Below are 18,272 nucleotides of genomic sequence, written 5' to 3' on the forward strand. Positions count from 1 at the left end.
ACCTGCAATATACACCTCTTACCTAGTATACCTGTGGAGGGAATGTTTGTTGACACTGACTGGTTTGTACACATATGCTCAGATTCTGGGTTGATGTTTTGCACTATGCTATCCAACTCTTTCTGCACAGACTCTGGCCATGTGTTGACCACATGCTGGTGTGCCTGGACATATCTAGAATATTGCCCTCTTCTACCTTTAGTCACCTGACACACACATATACATGCTTTCCTACACAGTTATATTATGTAGCACAGTGTGGGTGACAGTGACCAGTGATACTTTCTTATTTGGAGAAACTGCAACACTCACAATCCCCTACAATACCAGGGTGGAGAGTACCAGTACAGGTTATATTGGTCTGCATTTATCAGCACATTGTTTGTATCCAACGTACCTGTGGGAGCAATGTTTGTTAGCACTACCTGACTGTTGCCACACAAAGTTCTGAATTACACATTAGTATTCTACACATACTACTCACTCTGTTACTGTACACACTCAGACCACAGCTTAAAAAGTTGGGGTGTAAATGGGACATACATGGCTTCTTAGTCACATAAGGTATTGGAGAGTTGCTAGTGTGCCATATGTTTGCATAGATGTGCGTCAATCAGTTGTATTTCCTGTTTGCTGCCTATACGTCTGGGATCATCTCACTGATTTCCCATGGGGACAGGTTGATAGGCAATAGATATGGGACACTTTAATAGACATACTGGACATATCTGTACTGTTGTGGGGTATGATTCTGTATGGAGACTACTACCAATGGCAGGATTAAAACCGTGGCTGTGTGTGCTAAAAGAGCAACACTTTGCACCTCAGTTACAAGTGCTATTCATTTTTTGTTGTCTGCAGTTTTCCTGTTTACTGTCTATGTGTCTCTCAGTTGTACTAAATGGCCTCTGAGGATTACACCTGTCATATACAGGCATTACAAAACATTCGATTTATGGTGCATGGTGTGGGTAACAGTGCTTAATACAACAGTAGTGCTACATGATTGCAAATCTACATTACCATATGATACCAGAATATAGATATATAGTGCAGGAGTTGGACCTGTTTTGTCAGGGTATTACACATTTATTGCCATACTAACAATATCAGTCTCTTCCTGCCATATTCTCTAGTGTATGCAGTACTTGTCTTCAACAATACAGGTTTTATACTACCAATTACTTTACTACTACTTTTATTTTTATTTCCTATGACAGTAGAAGCATGAGTATTACTGACCTGCCTCACATCACAACCATGCCAGGTGGCTGATGTGGGCCTCCTAGTTCACTGCCCACTCCATTGCAGCTGTGGGGGACATAAGAGGAATATTTAGCCAATCCTATCCATGATATACCTGAGATGGCAATTATTACACAGGTTATGGACTGATACACATGGCTGGGACATCCCCTGCTGCTCTAGCCTCTTGGAGCCACTCCTCCAAGAGGTCCCCCTTCTGCTGCTTCAGGTTGGAATAGTGGTTCCTGACCTGCTCACCAGTTTGGGGTATGCCAGTGGCACTGATGAGGTCATGGGCGAGATGGTCCCAGGCCTCTGCCTTATATTGGGAGCCCTGGTACTGACCCTGCAGCAGTCTCTGTGCATGGTCTTTAAGTAGGTGTCCAGCCATGACCTTGGACTCCTGGATGCACCTGCACTGCACCTGGAAGCGCACTCCTTCTTCCCTTACTGCCGTAGTGCCTGCAAGTGGAAGCTACAACCAGTTATGAGCTGTATTCCCACATCTTGTGTTTAACTAGGGCTGATTTCCCACACTTTTCTGTGATTGGCCTGTTTTGAAAAGGCTAAGCTATGGGCACACCTGCTTACCTAAGGTTGGCACTGCTTAAAGAGGTATACCAATGGGCAGATTGAATTGGCTTCCCTACACATTGCTTACACTTACTAAGTTGAGCTGTGCTGCAGTTAGCATTGCTTAGTAGTTAATTAGCACTATATTTGCCGTTTTGGCAGTTATTTATTATTCATTACAGGTTATATATGTGTCTGGTATCTGTGATTCATGTGTACTTACACTGTATCGGGACCTGGGGATTCTACACTTTATTAAAATAACACCTCAAATCTATGCTTACTGCAGTACTCTAGTTCACATATTTATGTTCTTTGGCAGGTTATACAACATCACACTGTACATAGATTCAGTTCACATGTTTGATTTGATTTTCCTGTGGGGAGGATTAGTTTGCTGATACCTCATTTATATATATTGATATGATGGCTTAGTGGTTAACTACTGGAACTGTAGTGTACAGGGTCCTGAGTTTGAGCCTTCTGAAGGTGTTTATTTTGTTGCTGGGCAGAACATGGGCCGTTGGGTACAGAGTGATTAAGGCCCTTTAAAGCAGTTGTAAGTGGGTGTGCACAGGTTTGCACGGAGCTAAGCAATGCTAACCTCTGGTTACAGTTTCTTACATTCATTTAGCTGATACTTTGCTTATTCTGTGCAGGCAATGCTTCCCCCATGCAAATGCACTTAAACACACTTACTAGTGCTTATATATGCTTACTACTGCTTATCTGTGCTTAAACCTGCTTACTAGTGCCTTATTCATTATGACACTGACACTTCGCATGTGCATTTAATGCAGTACTCCAGTTCACATTTAAATGTTATTTAGTAGGTTATACAGCAAAAAATGTAAAGAAATGCTCATATACAAATTTCACATGGAAAATGGTATGTGCTGCAGTGGACTCAAACAGGGAATGCCTGCTCGTTAGGCAAATGCTCTGACCACTACACTATTGCTGTGCTGTTTCATTTGCATATATCTTCCTTGTTATCCTCTTCAGCCTTTTAAGCTGCTTTAACCACAGCTTAGCGATGTGCGCACCCGCGCACCTACGGTTAGCTGTACTCGGAGTTTTAAAAAAAAATAAAGGGGTTTCTTCTTTTTATTTTTATGTCCTGTTGCTGTTGTACAGATGGGGGACTATTGGTGGGGATATGCGGACACCTATGAATGATCTCACTCATTTATTTACACTTTCTGCAGTCTTTCATTGCAGGGGCATGTATATTGTGAGAGCTCTGCTCTTAGACACACCCCCTGCACTCGTCCATGCTCCATGTAAGATTTGGAGCTCAGGCAGAGTGCCTTCATTAATATGCATGGTGTGCTGCTGTCCTCCTCCTCCTAAACTGCCGCTTCCATGCAGGACTAAAATAGTCCTGCACAGAAGATTAGTAAATCCGGGGGATAGTCTAAATAAACTAAGATGGATTTAACTTTATTATCTTTAAATACCAATGGCTAAAACAATCCTAGCAAGAGATCAAATCTACTGAAATATTTAAAATTGAAGAAAGCACAAATTGTCTTCCTTCAAGAAACTCATTTCAAAACAAATGGCAATTACAAATAGAATCCTAAGGAATATATGATATTGGCACAATCCACTTATAAGACAAAGACAAAAGGGGTAACAATTTTATGGAAAACAAATGTGATTAACCCAAAAATTATTTATAAGTATGAAGATAAAGAAGGCCTTATGGCATTAATAATAGTTAAATATAATAACAGAATATGGACCCTAGCCAATCTATACTGGCTCCCAGGCATTGGAACAAAAACTGTTAAAAACACTTGAATTTCATTTCCAATAATTATAAAGGCAACTTAATATAAGGAGGAGATATTAACTGTATATTTGATATTTCTGAAACTACAAATAAAAAAATGCTGCATACATCTGCTCTATCAAAAGCTTTAAACAAGTGGGTAGAATCATTTCATCTCGTAGATACTTTTTAAATTTAAAGAAGGTAAATCTTTGTTGTTTTCCCATCAAGATCACAGATTTGGTACCCAAACCAGAATAGATAAAACATTTGCTACCCATGACTTACACTCTAAAATCAATAATTTCTCAATCACTCCCTGCCCCTTTTCAGACTACAATTCAGTGATACTAAACCTTCAAAATGGGTACAAACCATTAATCTTTAACTCCAGAATTCCAGCATATATAACTAAAATTAAAGAGTTCAAACCCTGGTTATTATCTGAATTACAGTTCTTCTTAGATGTTAATTATGGTTTACTATCACATGTTCAACATAACATTGTTCGAATGTACAGATGTCCAAACCAAATGTTCGGAAATCTGAACACCGAACCATGTAAATGACGAACCGAGCATTTCAGTGCAGTTGAATGTCAAAAATGTCGACTATACTGAAATGTTCCTACCTCCACAACATACTACAACAGGTTTTTGCAGGGGGGAAAGCCCCGCTGCACCCCCCACCCCCCTACCTATAGATATATATCTATATATATATATATATATATATATATATATATATATATATATATACAAACTCCGAGATTGCACTACAGTGAGGGCAAGGGTACATTTCCCCATCCCCACTATAGTGAGATCTGCACCACAATGTTGGAGCTGACAACAGCAGCCATTCACTCATGTCAGCTTCAGCATTGTGGTGATCGCCCTACCGGTTCTGCTAAGTGATTTTCGGACATGGTTCGTTCGTCTAAAAGACGAACGAACATGTGATAATAAACCATTAATTATACCATAGAGATAAATAAAATAATGATATGGGACTTATTAAAAGTGCACATATATGGTAAAACCCTAACTTGGTATAAAAAAAAAAATCAGAGAATGGGATTCTGAATTATTAGATCTACCATCCAAGCTTTTGTCAGTAAAACATGAAAAAAATCAAAATCATTTGGAGATGAAAAAGAGAGTAGAAATATTAAACAATAAATGCAACAAAATTTTAACAGATAAAACTAGTTAAGCTTTTGAAAAACAAAAAATGAATATCTTGTCCACTTCTCCCAAATATCTACATAATTTATCCACACGAATTAAAATACAATCAAAAGGTAATAACATTAAAAGTATCTTCCATGAAAAGAAAGGGAAAAATGTCTCGGATATAGGTGACATTCTTGATGTCTATAGAAATCACTATATGGAACATTTCTAAAATGAAAATATACATATCGAGCAATTAAATCTAGATGAAAAATGTTCTAATATAAAAAAATACTAGAAAAATTAAAACTAGATCTGCAAGCACCCATATCCTACAAAGAAATTACAGATACAATAAAAGGGGGTAAAAATAATAATGCTCCAGGTATAGATGGAATAGTTATGGAAATATATAAACTTTTTCCTTCAAAGATACTATCCTTTTTCCATAAAACTGTATTAGAAATTCAGTCACAAGGTTTAATAATACCCTCTTGGAGATATTCCTTAATCACACCAGTCCTAAAGGAAAACAAATCCCCAAACCTCTGTACCTCATATAGAACTATATCATTATTAAATAATGACTATAAGATATTTATGACAATATTAACTAACAGAATAAAAATACCACTATCCAAAACAATAAATAATGATCAAACTGGATTTATAAATCATAGACACACATGACAATATTAAAAGGATAATTTCTCTAATAGATTATGTTAATAAAGAAAGTAAAAACTCATAATTGGCTTAGATATAGAGAAAGCCTTTGATTCCCTAAATTGGGACTATTTATTCAAAATCCTAATGCTATTTGAATATCCTTTGTTCATCTCCTAAAGAATATATATATATATATATATATATATATATATATATATATATATATATATATATATATATATATATATATATATATATATATATATATATATATATATATATATATATAATTTAGCATATGTCAAGTTAGGTCCCTTTACCTCTGATTTTATACATATAACAAAAGGCACTAAAAAGGATGTCCCATGCCACCGATTCTATTTGCTCTGGCTATTGAAATATTTGGCAGATTCAGTATGTAACAATATAAAAATCAAAGGAATAGATGTTTATGAACAATACAATTCTAAAGTAATGCTATTTGCTGATGACATATTACTAACATTATCTAATACAAAATAGACATTAGAAGAATTAGATATATTAATTGAAAAAAATGACATGGCTTCAGGACTCCATTTCAATAGATCAAAATCAAAATTTGTATTTTTAAATAAAAAAAACTGCAGACTAAGGGGGAATCACATCATAGGGAAACAAGAATCTATCTTAAAATATCTAGGAATTGAGTTATGCAAAGATAATAATGAATTAGTCTAAAAAAACTACACATATCCTCAATACAATTAAAATTTCTGTGGAAAAGTGAAATAAAATAATGTTAACATTTGAAGATAGACTACAGTTTCTGAAAATGGTTTTACTGACCAAGATCCTATATATATAGGCTTGGCAATACAACTGTAACCAGAAAGGAATATACTTAAAGAAATAAATCCATGACTAATAAATGTTTTATTGTTTCCCAAAAGAAACAGACTAGCTTTAATACATCATATCAGACCACAGAAACAGGGAGGATTTAACTTTCCTGATATAGAAACATATAAAACATATATAAAAGCATCGATATCTAAAACAATCTCGGACTGGATAAGTCCAAATTACTCTGCAAATTAGAAAGAATTACTAACTGTAATATAAATACATATTCTGTATTAGTATGCAATATAACATAACTAAACCCACTAAAACTCGTATGATTAATTATTACATTGACTCATTTAGGAAAATTATTAATTCAAATATAGATTTAAAATCTGGTTTGATCTTTTAACTCCATTTATAGTTACAAACACCTTTTCACATAAAATATATAGATACATTATTAATTCTTGGGAACAGGAAGGATTTCTTTGTTGGCTCCAATGTACCAAATAACTAAATGTTTTAGATATGCAAGTAATAAAAACAACATACAAAATTCCACAAAAGGACTGGTTAACTTTACAGAGTATTCTGTCATATTTGCAAGATTTAAGTAGAATAATTAACAATTCTTCATTTAAAGAAATACTTAAATTTATGAAATACATATATGAAACCATATATAATGACTTTGACATGGTAAACAGCATTTCAAAATTTTACAAAATATTGATAAATTATGAAACAACACCCAAAACCTCATATTGGAAATGTATAACAAAAGGACACTCAGTACAGTTAACTGAATATATTAAAACAAATATTTTATTATTAATAAAATATACATCCTTTACACAATACTGGAAAGTTTTTAATTGGAAATACTTGCACAGAGCATTCTCAACCCCAGATAGAATCAGTAAAATGAATTCTTCCATAAAAGGAATATGTTAGAGATGTGAGCAAGTAATCAACTAATTTTCTTTATGTTAAAATTAAGACATTTTGGAATGGTATTAATAACTTTCTACAAGCTTTCTTTAATGAATCATTTTATTTAACTAAAGCTCTTGTATTATTAAATGTGAACAAAGGTCCTCATTTGAATAGGTCAAACATGTATCTAGTATGGACTATACTTGCAATTTCAAGGAAGTGTATAACAAGAAGATGGAATACAAACACAATACCAACTTTGGAAGACTTTTACAGCCTACTGATGACCACAGCATTATTGGAAATTAAAATTAAAGAACTAAGAATTTATTCAAAGCCATTTATCAACAACCCTTGGGGAAAAGTCTTATCATTGATTGACACTATACAATAATTAATCAGACAGTCTAATAATGGATTGGACATGCTTATAAAGTAACTGTATACATTAAGATCTGTTATAGTGCCAGGCTAATGTAAATAGTGTACATAGTTATTTAAGATGTTATGTATAAATACTATGGAATTCATTCAAATGTATTTGAAAAATAAAAAAAAAAATTGAGAGAAAACTGCAGATGGTGCAGATTGTAAAGCTAACCCAAGCTCAGAGTGTGGTAAGAGATTAAACACATATGTGTGAATCTCTGTTGGTGATTCACTTAATCTCACTATGTGAAGCTAGAGCTAAATTATAGGAAGTTGTGAATCTATTTAAAAAAGGAAGGCACAATAGACTCAGTACTCTTAACCTAAACCTTAGGAAGTTAATAGAAAAAGAGATATAAGAGTCTGGCTGGGTGACAAAAACATCAGTCTGTAACTGTTATTAAAACTGATGCAAATAAATAAAATAAAAAACTCAAAGGAGTTTAAAGTGGTGTTGCCTATCTACCAGAGGTATGGGGTTAGAGTGGACTTGCTGTCATGCAAAAATGATATTTTCTATGTTTTATGTTTTAATTATAAGCATTGAGATTATGACTGTCACTTTATTTGTTCATGCACATATTAACTGATTGCTTTCTGAAATGAAAGCACAGAGATATGCTGACATATACCATGGTCATATTATAACAGAGTCTTTTAATTGAAGAAAACAAGGCACAGAAACATAACTGAAGGCATAAAATGTTAAAAGTTTAATGAAGTAAGTCCTTTCACACCAAATAGTAGTGCTTCTTCAGACCATATAAAAAACTACATCAGCAAACACTTTTAATATATTCACTCTAGTTCAAAGCAACCAATAAACATCAGAGAAGAGTAAAAACGTAGCTATAGCTTGTATCATTTAAAGATACATTGTGCTTTCAGTGCAAGTTTAATAGAAACCCTGTCATTTAGACATGGGTTTTTATCAGCTTGCCATAAAATAATCCAATGCAATTCTCTGCTTTCAGTTAAGTTTTTCACATCATCTCCATGTATATTTTCAGAAATAATTTCAACAACTTGAAATCTAAAGCCATGCTCATTTTCATTCTGCATGCAGTGTCTGGCTAGTGCATTTTTGGTGTCACCATTCCTAATACAATACATATGTTCCCTGACTCATTCAGTCAGTGACCTGTTAATTTTTCCAACATAGAAACAGTGGCAAACGCTGCATGCCACCAGATAAATCAAATTCCTAGTTTGACAGTTAGCTTTAACTTCAAATTTATACTCAGACTGGGTGACTGGATGAATAAAACATCCATTATTAATTAATTATAAACATCCAGTATTAATACATGTACAGAAATTGCATGTAAGGCATTGTTTAGTACCTGGCCAACCACCACCTAGTCTCTTATATTTTTCTTTTGCATTTTTCTAGCAAATCTGCCTTTTAAGAGATTTCTTGTTCTTAAAAGCAAAATTTGGTCTGTGACCAACAACTTTTAAAATGTCATTATCTAAGCTCAATATAGACCAGTTCGACGTAATAATGTTCATTATGCTAGTCATATCACTAGTATAAAATAAAAACATAGGGACACTATTCCTATTACTAATGGCCTGAGGAGACTTTACTTCAAAGACTTGGTTTGAAAAATATGGCTTTGCCTTATTTATCCTTTGTGTAGCTCTCATATTAATTTTCATTTCAACCTCAAATGCTTTATAGCCCCTTTCATGAAATTCTTTTCTAAGCATCTAAACATCTTGCCTGAAAATGTCATCACAATTATTCAATCTTAACACTCTCATTGTTTGACCCTTGATAACATTCCAAAATATATGACTGGGGTGCATGCAGTCCCTGTGCAAGATGGCATTCCTCCTACAAGATTTTCTTTATAATTTAGTCTGGAGACTCCTGGTTGTGTCAATACTGACTAGGACATCCAAGAAATCTATTTCACTAGTAAAGAACTTGTATGTAAATTTTAGAAAAGAGGTAGTGGACTCCAAATAGCTAATGGACAGCATAAGCTGTTCTTCAGTCCCCCCCCCCCACACAAAAAAACAAGTTATCTACAAATCTCCTGTAGAAGCTCAGAATTGGGGCATATTCATTCAAATTTAACAGGGAGTTGTTCTCCCACTCTTACTATGTTGGCATAGCTATGGGCACAGGGTGTGCCCATAGCTATGACAACCTTCTGTTGAATTGATTCTGTAGAATCAGTGGGAACTCAGCAAATAAATAGGTGTATAATTAATTGGTAATAATATGACTGCAATAACAGTCAAATGAAGCAGCATCAGCCTCAGCTTTCATAGTATCTCTCGCATCAAAATTAATTGTAGCCGAAACACTCTCATCTAACAAAGTAGAAAAAAATAGTATTAAAATAATATTCATAATCCATTACAACAATGGCACTGCCTTTATCAGCATTTTTATCATTATATCACCATCTTGTTGCAAAGACACTAGCGTTTCTTTCTCTGAGGCACTCAGATTACAAAACTTTCTTTTAAGCACGCCACTGTTGGTAGCTTGCAACAAGTCATGTTCACATTTTTTACAAAATGTGTCCAATACCAGATGTAAATTTGACTGAAAAGTGCGTGGTTTCTTAAAGCTAGAAGCCACTTCATCATTATTAGAATACATTTTTAGCATTACAGTGGGTGCAAACTTTTTAATGCCAATAACTGTCACTGTAAACTGAGAACCTTGTGCTGGAATTTAATTTAAACCATGACTTAAAAGTGACATCTGAGCAGCTGTTAAACATTTCTTAGAAATATTATGTATTAATGATAGTTTTTCTCTTGCCACATTTTCTTTATCATTCACTGGTTTTCCTCTTGTCAATGCCTCTTCCTCCCTCTGCTGTGCGAGCAATACTGGTATATAGGCTCCTTCTGCTTGATGAGCAGTGGTTATGGCAGAGGGCTGGAAGCTGTTTCTGGACTGTTGTCTTTTTCCACACATCTGGGGGTTTGGTGAGGCCAAGAGTAACTAAAAGGCCATCAACAGTGAAGTGAGAAGTGGATGCTGTGTCTATGACTCCAACATTATTATCAGCACAGACAGTTTCAACACTAGTAACACTCTTCTCAGGAGTTATGTTATTGGCCAAGTTACTGTTCAACATACTTTTTCTACTGCCAATATTCATATATACAAAACTGCAGATGGTGCATATTGTAAAACTAACCCAAGCTTGGCCTGTGGTAAGAGATTAAACACATATGTGTGAATCTGTGTTGAACATTCACTTAATCGCAGTATGTGAAGCTAGAGCTAAATTATAGGAAGTGGTGAATCTATTCAAAAAAGGAAGGCACAATAGACACAGGACCTTTAATATGAATCTAGGGAAGTTAATGGAAAATTACACATAAGATTCTGGCTGACTATGCTGATAAAAAGGAAAAAGTATAATCTGGCATTGAGAAAAAATATCAGTCTGTAACCATTATTAAAACTGATGCAAATAAATAAAATAAAATACTCAAAAGAGTTTAAAGTGCTTTTGCCTATCTACCAGTAAGTAGATGGGGCTTCATCAGATCAGTAAAAAAATGTACAATGATATTAAGTGCATTCATTATGGCTAACTTCACTAATATAAATGCATGTACATGATAAAGATATTGTTGACACCAGCATAAAATAAAGAAAACATTTAGCAATGTAAAACATTGAGTGTATATAAACCATTAGTACATTCTTGTACTAATTATTGGAGGAATATTTTAAAACGTATGTTGCATTATTAATATTAATGCTGAAACATGTATTGGAATTAGAATGAGAAAATGTTTCAGAAGACAGTGTTACTTATTAACTAACAAGTTCTACTAAATCTGTGGTGCTAAATTGCCTAATATTTTCATCATGGTCCTGTAGTAATTAAACTACATGAATATAATCCTAGTAAAATTAGAATATGAATGCATTGAATGACTATAAAGAAAAATGCATCTAACTGTTGGTAATATCAATTATGGTCCATTTTTTTTAAGTTCAAGTACAGATTTGATCGAACAGTTTAAATTCATTCCTGGGTGCCTGTAAGCTGCCACTCATATTCTCTTTTTAAAGGTATAACTCCAATGTTGCCTTTAGTCAGTCTGGTGAGTACTTTATCCACTGTGTGAAACACAAATTACATAATGTTTCTGCAATTTAGAGCATGTCTGGCTAATGGGTCATTAAGATCTTTTAGTTGGGTGTCTATATAAGCTGGGTGGCCATATAAACTACGAACCTGGTTTTGCAGTCATCTATCTCTGTGCTGTGGTATTTCTTTTTTGAGATGGGACAATAAAAGCTGTTTCTCTGACTCATAAAGTCACAGGATCTACATTCTGGAGGCCTGCAGGAAAAGGTGCCATTATCTGTGTCCAGAGTGGACAAAGCATCCCCAAGATTCACAAAACTCAGTGCAAGAATAAGTCTATTCTCACACAGACTGGTTCGTGTCCATTTAGAATAGCAGCATACCTTGTGTGTGCATGAAGGTGTGCTGCTATTTAATCTAAATGGGCACAAACCAGGAACAAGCACAGGGAGCATGTGTCAGCAGTGCCTGTACATGTAACATGCCCCCCTTCACTCAGAAAGTGCTGTATGGCACTTTGAGACACAGACAAGTGTCAATGTATATGATATTAGAGCCTGGCTCTAATATTATATACTAAACCATTGTCTGCAGACACTGAAATGTAAGTAGCTAACATTTCAGTGTCTGCAGACACTGAAAAAAAAACAAAAAACTAAAAAAACAAAACACAAACACCTAGAAGGCAGCAGCCTTCATGTGCACACCCCTGAATGTATGCACTCTTGCCCTACATGCATGGTAACAACAGGGCAAGAGAAAGTGATACAAATACAAAAAAATGTATTTTTTTCATCAAATAAATTTGAAATGTAAGCGGTGCGCAGCTTGTTTGCGTGGCGCGCCGCTATGCTTAGTTTGGATGAAATCCTGAAAATGATAGACAAGTACTATTGTGATACAAAACATCATCAAATGGCTGTAACGTAGTGGTACTGCCATGGTTGAGCATGTCGAGCATGCTCAGGTCAATTCCCCCCTCTGCCAATTTATTTAAAAACTTTTAAGGAAATTGAAAGATAGATGTCAATCATATGGCTCATGTACAGCACAGTAGGAGTGGCAATATATAAAATATAACTGTAAAAAGTACTTTATAAATTTAATGAAAAAAAAATAGATTCAAGCAATGCTTTGCTAGTGTAAGCATTGCTTACTGGATTTCAGCTGTGCTTACCTGGTGTAAGCATTGCTATGCGGATTTGCATGGAGCTAAGCATAATTCAGCATATTAAAACTGGCCAATCAAGAAAAAGTGCAGGAAAACAGCCCTATTTAAACTGCACAGGAGGGATTACAGCCATAGCCATTTGGGATTGCTCGCAGCAGGACCAAAATGTCTGGTGTCAGTAATGGTGTTCACTTCCAAGCACAACACTGGGGCATCCAGGAGTCCAGGGTCATAGTTGGGCTCCTAGTAAAAAAACATGATGGCAGGCTGCAGCAGGGGCAATACCAGGGCTTGCAGTACAAAGCTGAGGCCTGGGACCAGCTTGCACGTGATCTCACCAGTGCCACTGGCATACCCTGGACTGGTGAGCAGGTATGTCACCATCATAATGACCTGAAGCAGAGGAGGGATGCACTCTTGGACCAGTGGATCCAAGAAGCCCGAGCGCAGGATGTCCCACCTGTCTGTAAGTATGCAGTCTTATGTATCTCTATGTATGAAAAAAGTTCAACTTGTGCCTGTGCAGGTGTGATTTATGTGAGATATCTCCCCATACAGCTGCTGTGTAGAGGTCCCAGAATGTTGAGGCTCATTCCCAGTGACTGGCTTCACTGCATCGACAGTATGGTGAGTACAGAATATCCCCTAATATTAGCAATAAGAAATCAAAATGATATCAGTGGTAGCACTGCCAGTATATATTTTTGTGTGGTAAAAGTCAGGAATAAATGCCTTTGTCAGGCTGCCAGAGTTACAATGGAGTATTCCCAGCTGCTGTGTAATACAGATGCCAGTAGCAAACAAGGTACAATATGCAGGAGAGAAATATTAAAATATGTACAAGTGTGTCTAAGTGAACCTGCCAAGAAAGTGCCATGTCAGGGCTACTGTATCACTTAGAAATGAAAAGCATTCCCCTGTGCAGATCATGCAGGAATAGTAATTGTGGATTTCTGAGTTGCACACAGATATGTATGTCAAAATTAATAAAGGTGATCCCAAACACTGGTATGTGTCATCTCGCTTGTTCCTGAAAAAGAGAAATCTGTATGTCCTGCCGAATGCATTAACTGAGGTGAACTGATTTAGCACTGCTTGTCTGTATACTTTCGTTTTACAGCTACCGCTTGTTCATTGGATTATTTTATCATATCTGCAGTAAGCTTCCTTCGAGGTTTTCAACTTTAACAGTTTGTTTGGCAGTTTTCATTCAATACTTTAGAATGGGCATGTCAAATAACTAAAAAAAAGCAACAGTACATATTTCTATCAGAATTTGTTTTATTTGTTTGTCTGCCAGCATTGTCCTGTGTTAACCTTTCAATTTCAGCTGTGTGTAGCTGTGAATGTACTGAAAAATGTATAAGGCTAACAGGTTCATACTTAAAAGCTACACTGTGTACTCAGGAATCTAAATTGCAGTTTGTAATTGTAAAACAGTCAAATGTGCAATTCATCTAATGTGCACGTTTCACAAACAGTGACACCAATGAATGTTGTGTATGCATAATTTGTACTGAAAATGGGAAACAACTAATGCAACATGTCATAATAAAAGTACTGTGCACAAAAATATGTACTAGATAGAAATGTCACAAGCCACATACAGTAGCTCAGTCTGATAAGGATTAGGCCTGTAGTTCAATTTTGCACACACACCATGGTTCAAATCCATGGACCGCCACTAACATGTCAGTCTGGTTCTACAGTTGTAAACTGCAATCTGAATAGAAAAAATAATGTACTGCAACACATACATTTTCCATACAGGGCAAACAGGTAAAGAAATCTGAATAGAAATACTAGTATGATGTGTATAACTATGAAAGGTGTACAATTGATGTGTTGATCAGTCCCAGTCCTACAAATAGATGCAAGCTAGACATCCAAACTCTGCAGTCTGGCCCAAACAAGCCCCTCAAGTGTCACGCTGACAAGGATAGTTTCCCCAGTTGCCAAGAAACATGCACATAGAGAATGTCGCAGTAGGTGTATGTCAAAGGCACAACACACACTCCAGGGCCTGAAACTAATATGTGAATCTGAAATATGTGTAGAAACAACAATTTAATGTGCACACAGTTCATCTGCACAGGACCCACAGGTAAAGAAATTGGTATAGAAACAGGTATGATGTGTATAAGTAAAATAAGGGTACAATTGCTCTGCTGATATCTACAGCTGTTGATGTGCTGTCGCAGCCCCATAGCCCAGGTAGACTGTAAGTGTGATCAGAATGTAGAGTAGTGAATAGTAGTATACTAACAAATATACTTGATAGCAGTTGTCAGTTGAATCTGTTCCCTTCCCCCACCACACAACTGATCCAACCATCACACTGAAACTAACATGGGTATGTTCCTAAACAAACTTCTACTGTAGGGACCATTGTTCCATTTGGTATATTATTGTTTAAACTGTGTGCATACTAATATTCCCTGTTGAATAATCATTGTTATTGCCTGCCTGACATACCACTAACTTGGATGCTGTTGTAACCCTGAATGCAATTACATATATGCATGGGTTCTGTTTGCTATGACACTGTTATAATTGCACTGTTTTGGGTAAATGGAAATATCCATGCATGCTATTTTGACTAATTTTGTAATGTGGTGTGCATGACTAACCAATATTCATTGTTAATTTCCACACCATAGCACATATGGAAAGGCAGATCCAAGTGGATCCACCTCTCACACCCCACCTGGCTAAGGCAGTGGGTGCCAGCACGTCTGGGACCCAACCCAGACTTTCCTCATCTGCTGGTCCTGCACCACCCTTAGGTGGAACCACTGCAGGGGATGGGGCTCATCCCCCACAAGTGGGCGTGGTGAGGACATTGTCACCCAGAAAGAGGTCTCTGGTATAGTGAGCCGTGTCCTCCAGATGGAGTTGGATGACCGCCTGCACCAGGTGGAGGGCAAGCTGGTGCAGCTAGAGGGGCAGGTGGCCACTCCAGCCCAGCCCACAGCACAGCCACCTTTGGGGCTGTGAAGGAGCAGTGGTGACTGCCATCAGGTAGGGACATCAGTGCCACTACTAATATCTGGGGCAGATCATGAGCCTCGGATACCCAACCACCCTCCCTGTCAAAGTGTTTACCCCCATGTATCATACACCACTCCTGTCTGCTGTCTTGTCTGTCTTGTCTGTCTTCAAATGCAATCTCTCCTACCAAACCTCTGTCACCACACTTACCAATAAGCCTTCCATAACATCCCACTCTCACCTTAAAAAAAGGGCATTTGTCCCAAAAAAAATTACGTCCCATACATAGCCCTGTATTTTGCCCACAGACATGTACCCATCACACAATCTAACCCTACCAATCATCTGTACTGTATGATGCCCAAACACCTCCCTGTAGGGTGTGAGGCTCCAAATTCTAAACTGCACATATTGAAAGCAGTTGTTGCTGCCAAACAAATGCAGAGCTATGGTCCTTTCCAATACCTGTCCTACACATCCCTACCTGTTTCTCCTCTTGTTTGTCACCCTGCTTACTCCAATTTCACAACCTTCCTATCTCCCTTTTTTTCTTTTCTTTATTTGAAATTAGCACAGGTTTAAGAGGCCGTAAGAGGCTGTAAGAAAAGCTGAGCTCATGTAAACGTCACTTTGATCAGTGCAAACCCATGCAAACCCTCTTACAACTGTTTTAAAGTGCCTTAATTACTCTGTCTCTGACAGCCCCTGTTCTGCCCAGCAACAAAATAATCATCCTTTGGAAGTCTCAAACCTAGGACCCTGCAAACTACAGCCAAAGTAATTTACCACTAAGCCATTTAAAATACAAATAATTTTGATGTTTTCTCAAACATATCATGCAGCAGTCATTCACCAGTAGGGAAAATGTATTTATATATGTAGATGAATATATATATATATATATATATATATATATATATATATATATATAATATATATATATATATATATATATATATATATATATATATATATATATATATATCTATATATATATCTATATGTATATTTATATATATATATATATATATATATATATATATATATATATATATATATATATATATATATATATATATATATATATTTATATATATATATATATATATATATATATATATATGCATTGCATTTGCACATCGGATCCACACTCTGAACCTCTCACTGCAAAACATCTGACCAAAGGCACTGTTAATGGGGGACAAGGGGCCCAAAATTAGCACCTCTTGTATTTATTGACCTAATCCCTTCCTCCACAGCTGAGCAATCTGCCTTGCAGCACAATACCCAACACTTGCAAGTCTTAAACCCAGGACCCTGCACAACATTGCCAGAACAAGTTAACAGTAAGCCACCTCAGCTGTAAGATGACAGGATGATATCACTACCATATCATGTAGAACAGTCTGTCTACCATAGGGAATGTACAATGTGGAAGCAGTAAACATTCCAATGATACATACACACACCTTTTTGTAGGATGTGTGTATCTGCTGGTGTATCGACTATGGTGCCTAGTTTGCAGTCATCTGCGAACTTTGTCAGCCACAGCCCTCCCATGTTTGCTTTAACATCTGAGAAATAAATGCCGAACAAGAGGGGTCCAGGACAGATCCCTGTGGGACACCACTTGTGACTGGCTTTGAGTCTGACATTGCTCCAGCGATTTTAACTTTATGGGTTCTGTCCTTTAGCCAGTTTGCAACCCATCTAGTGACATAAGGGTTTACTTTTAAGCTGTTTAGCTTATCTATGATGCCTGAGTGGGGTATTGTGTCGAAGGCCTTAGTCAAGTCCAGGTATGCTGTATGGACTGCTTTGCCCTCATCAATGGCTCTAGTGACTGTTTCGAAAAAGTCAACCAGGTTTAAAAGGCAGGATCTGCCCTTTACAAAGCTTAACTGGGTGGGGTCAAGCGTCTGTAGGTCCCCTATGTCTCCGTTTATGAGTTCCATAATGATTCTTTCCATAGCTTTGTAAATCAAGCTAGTCAAGCTTATGGGGCGGTAGTTTCCAGGGTCTGTAGAGGCACCCCCCTTGTGGAGTGGGACCACTGTTGCTGTACGCCAGTGTTCAGGTACATATCCCGAAGTAAGGCTAAGGTTAAATAGCATTTTTATGTGTGGGTTTAGCTCCTCTTGGAGTTCACGTAACATGCACCCGGATACCCAGGTCCCATTGATGCTATGTTTTTGCTTTGTTTAGGGCAGTTCTCACTTGGACATCTGAGATGACAGGAGATTACATTCAGCTGGGATAAGTATTTCTTCTTTTGGGGTGAAGGAGGCGAGAAATTTGCACTGAACCTATCAGCCAGAATGTTAGCAATATCTGTGGGTTCAGTGTATTTTTTGTTGTTGTGAACCAACTCTGAGCATATCTGAGGGTTTCCACCCAGGTTT

This window comes from Protopterus annectens, chromosome 9.part0 (assembly GCF_019279795.1).
Source record: "Protopterus annectens isolate FY-2018-M chromosome 9.part0, PAN1.0, whole genome shotgun sequence".
Classification (NCBI taxonomy): Eukaryota; Metazoa; Chordata; order Ceratodontiformes; family Protopteridae; genus Protopterus; species Protopterus annectens.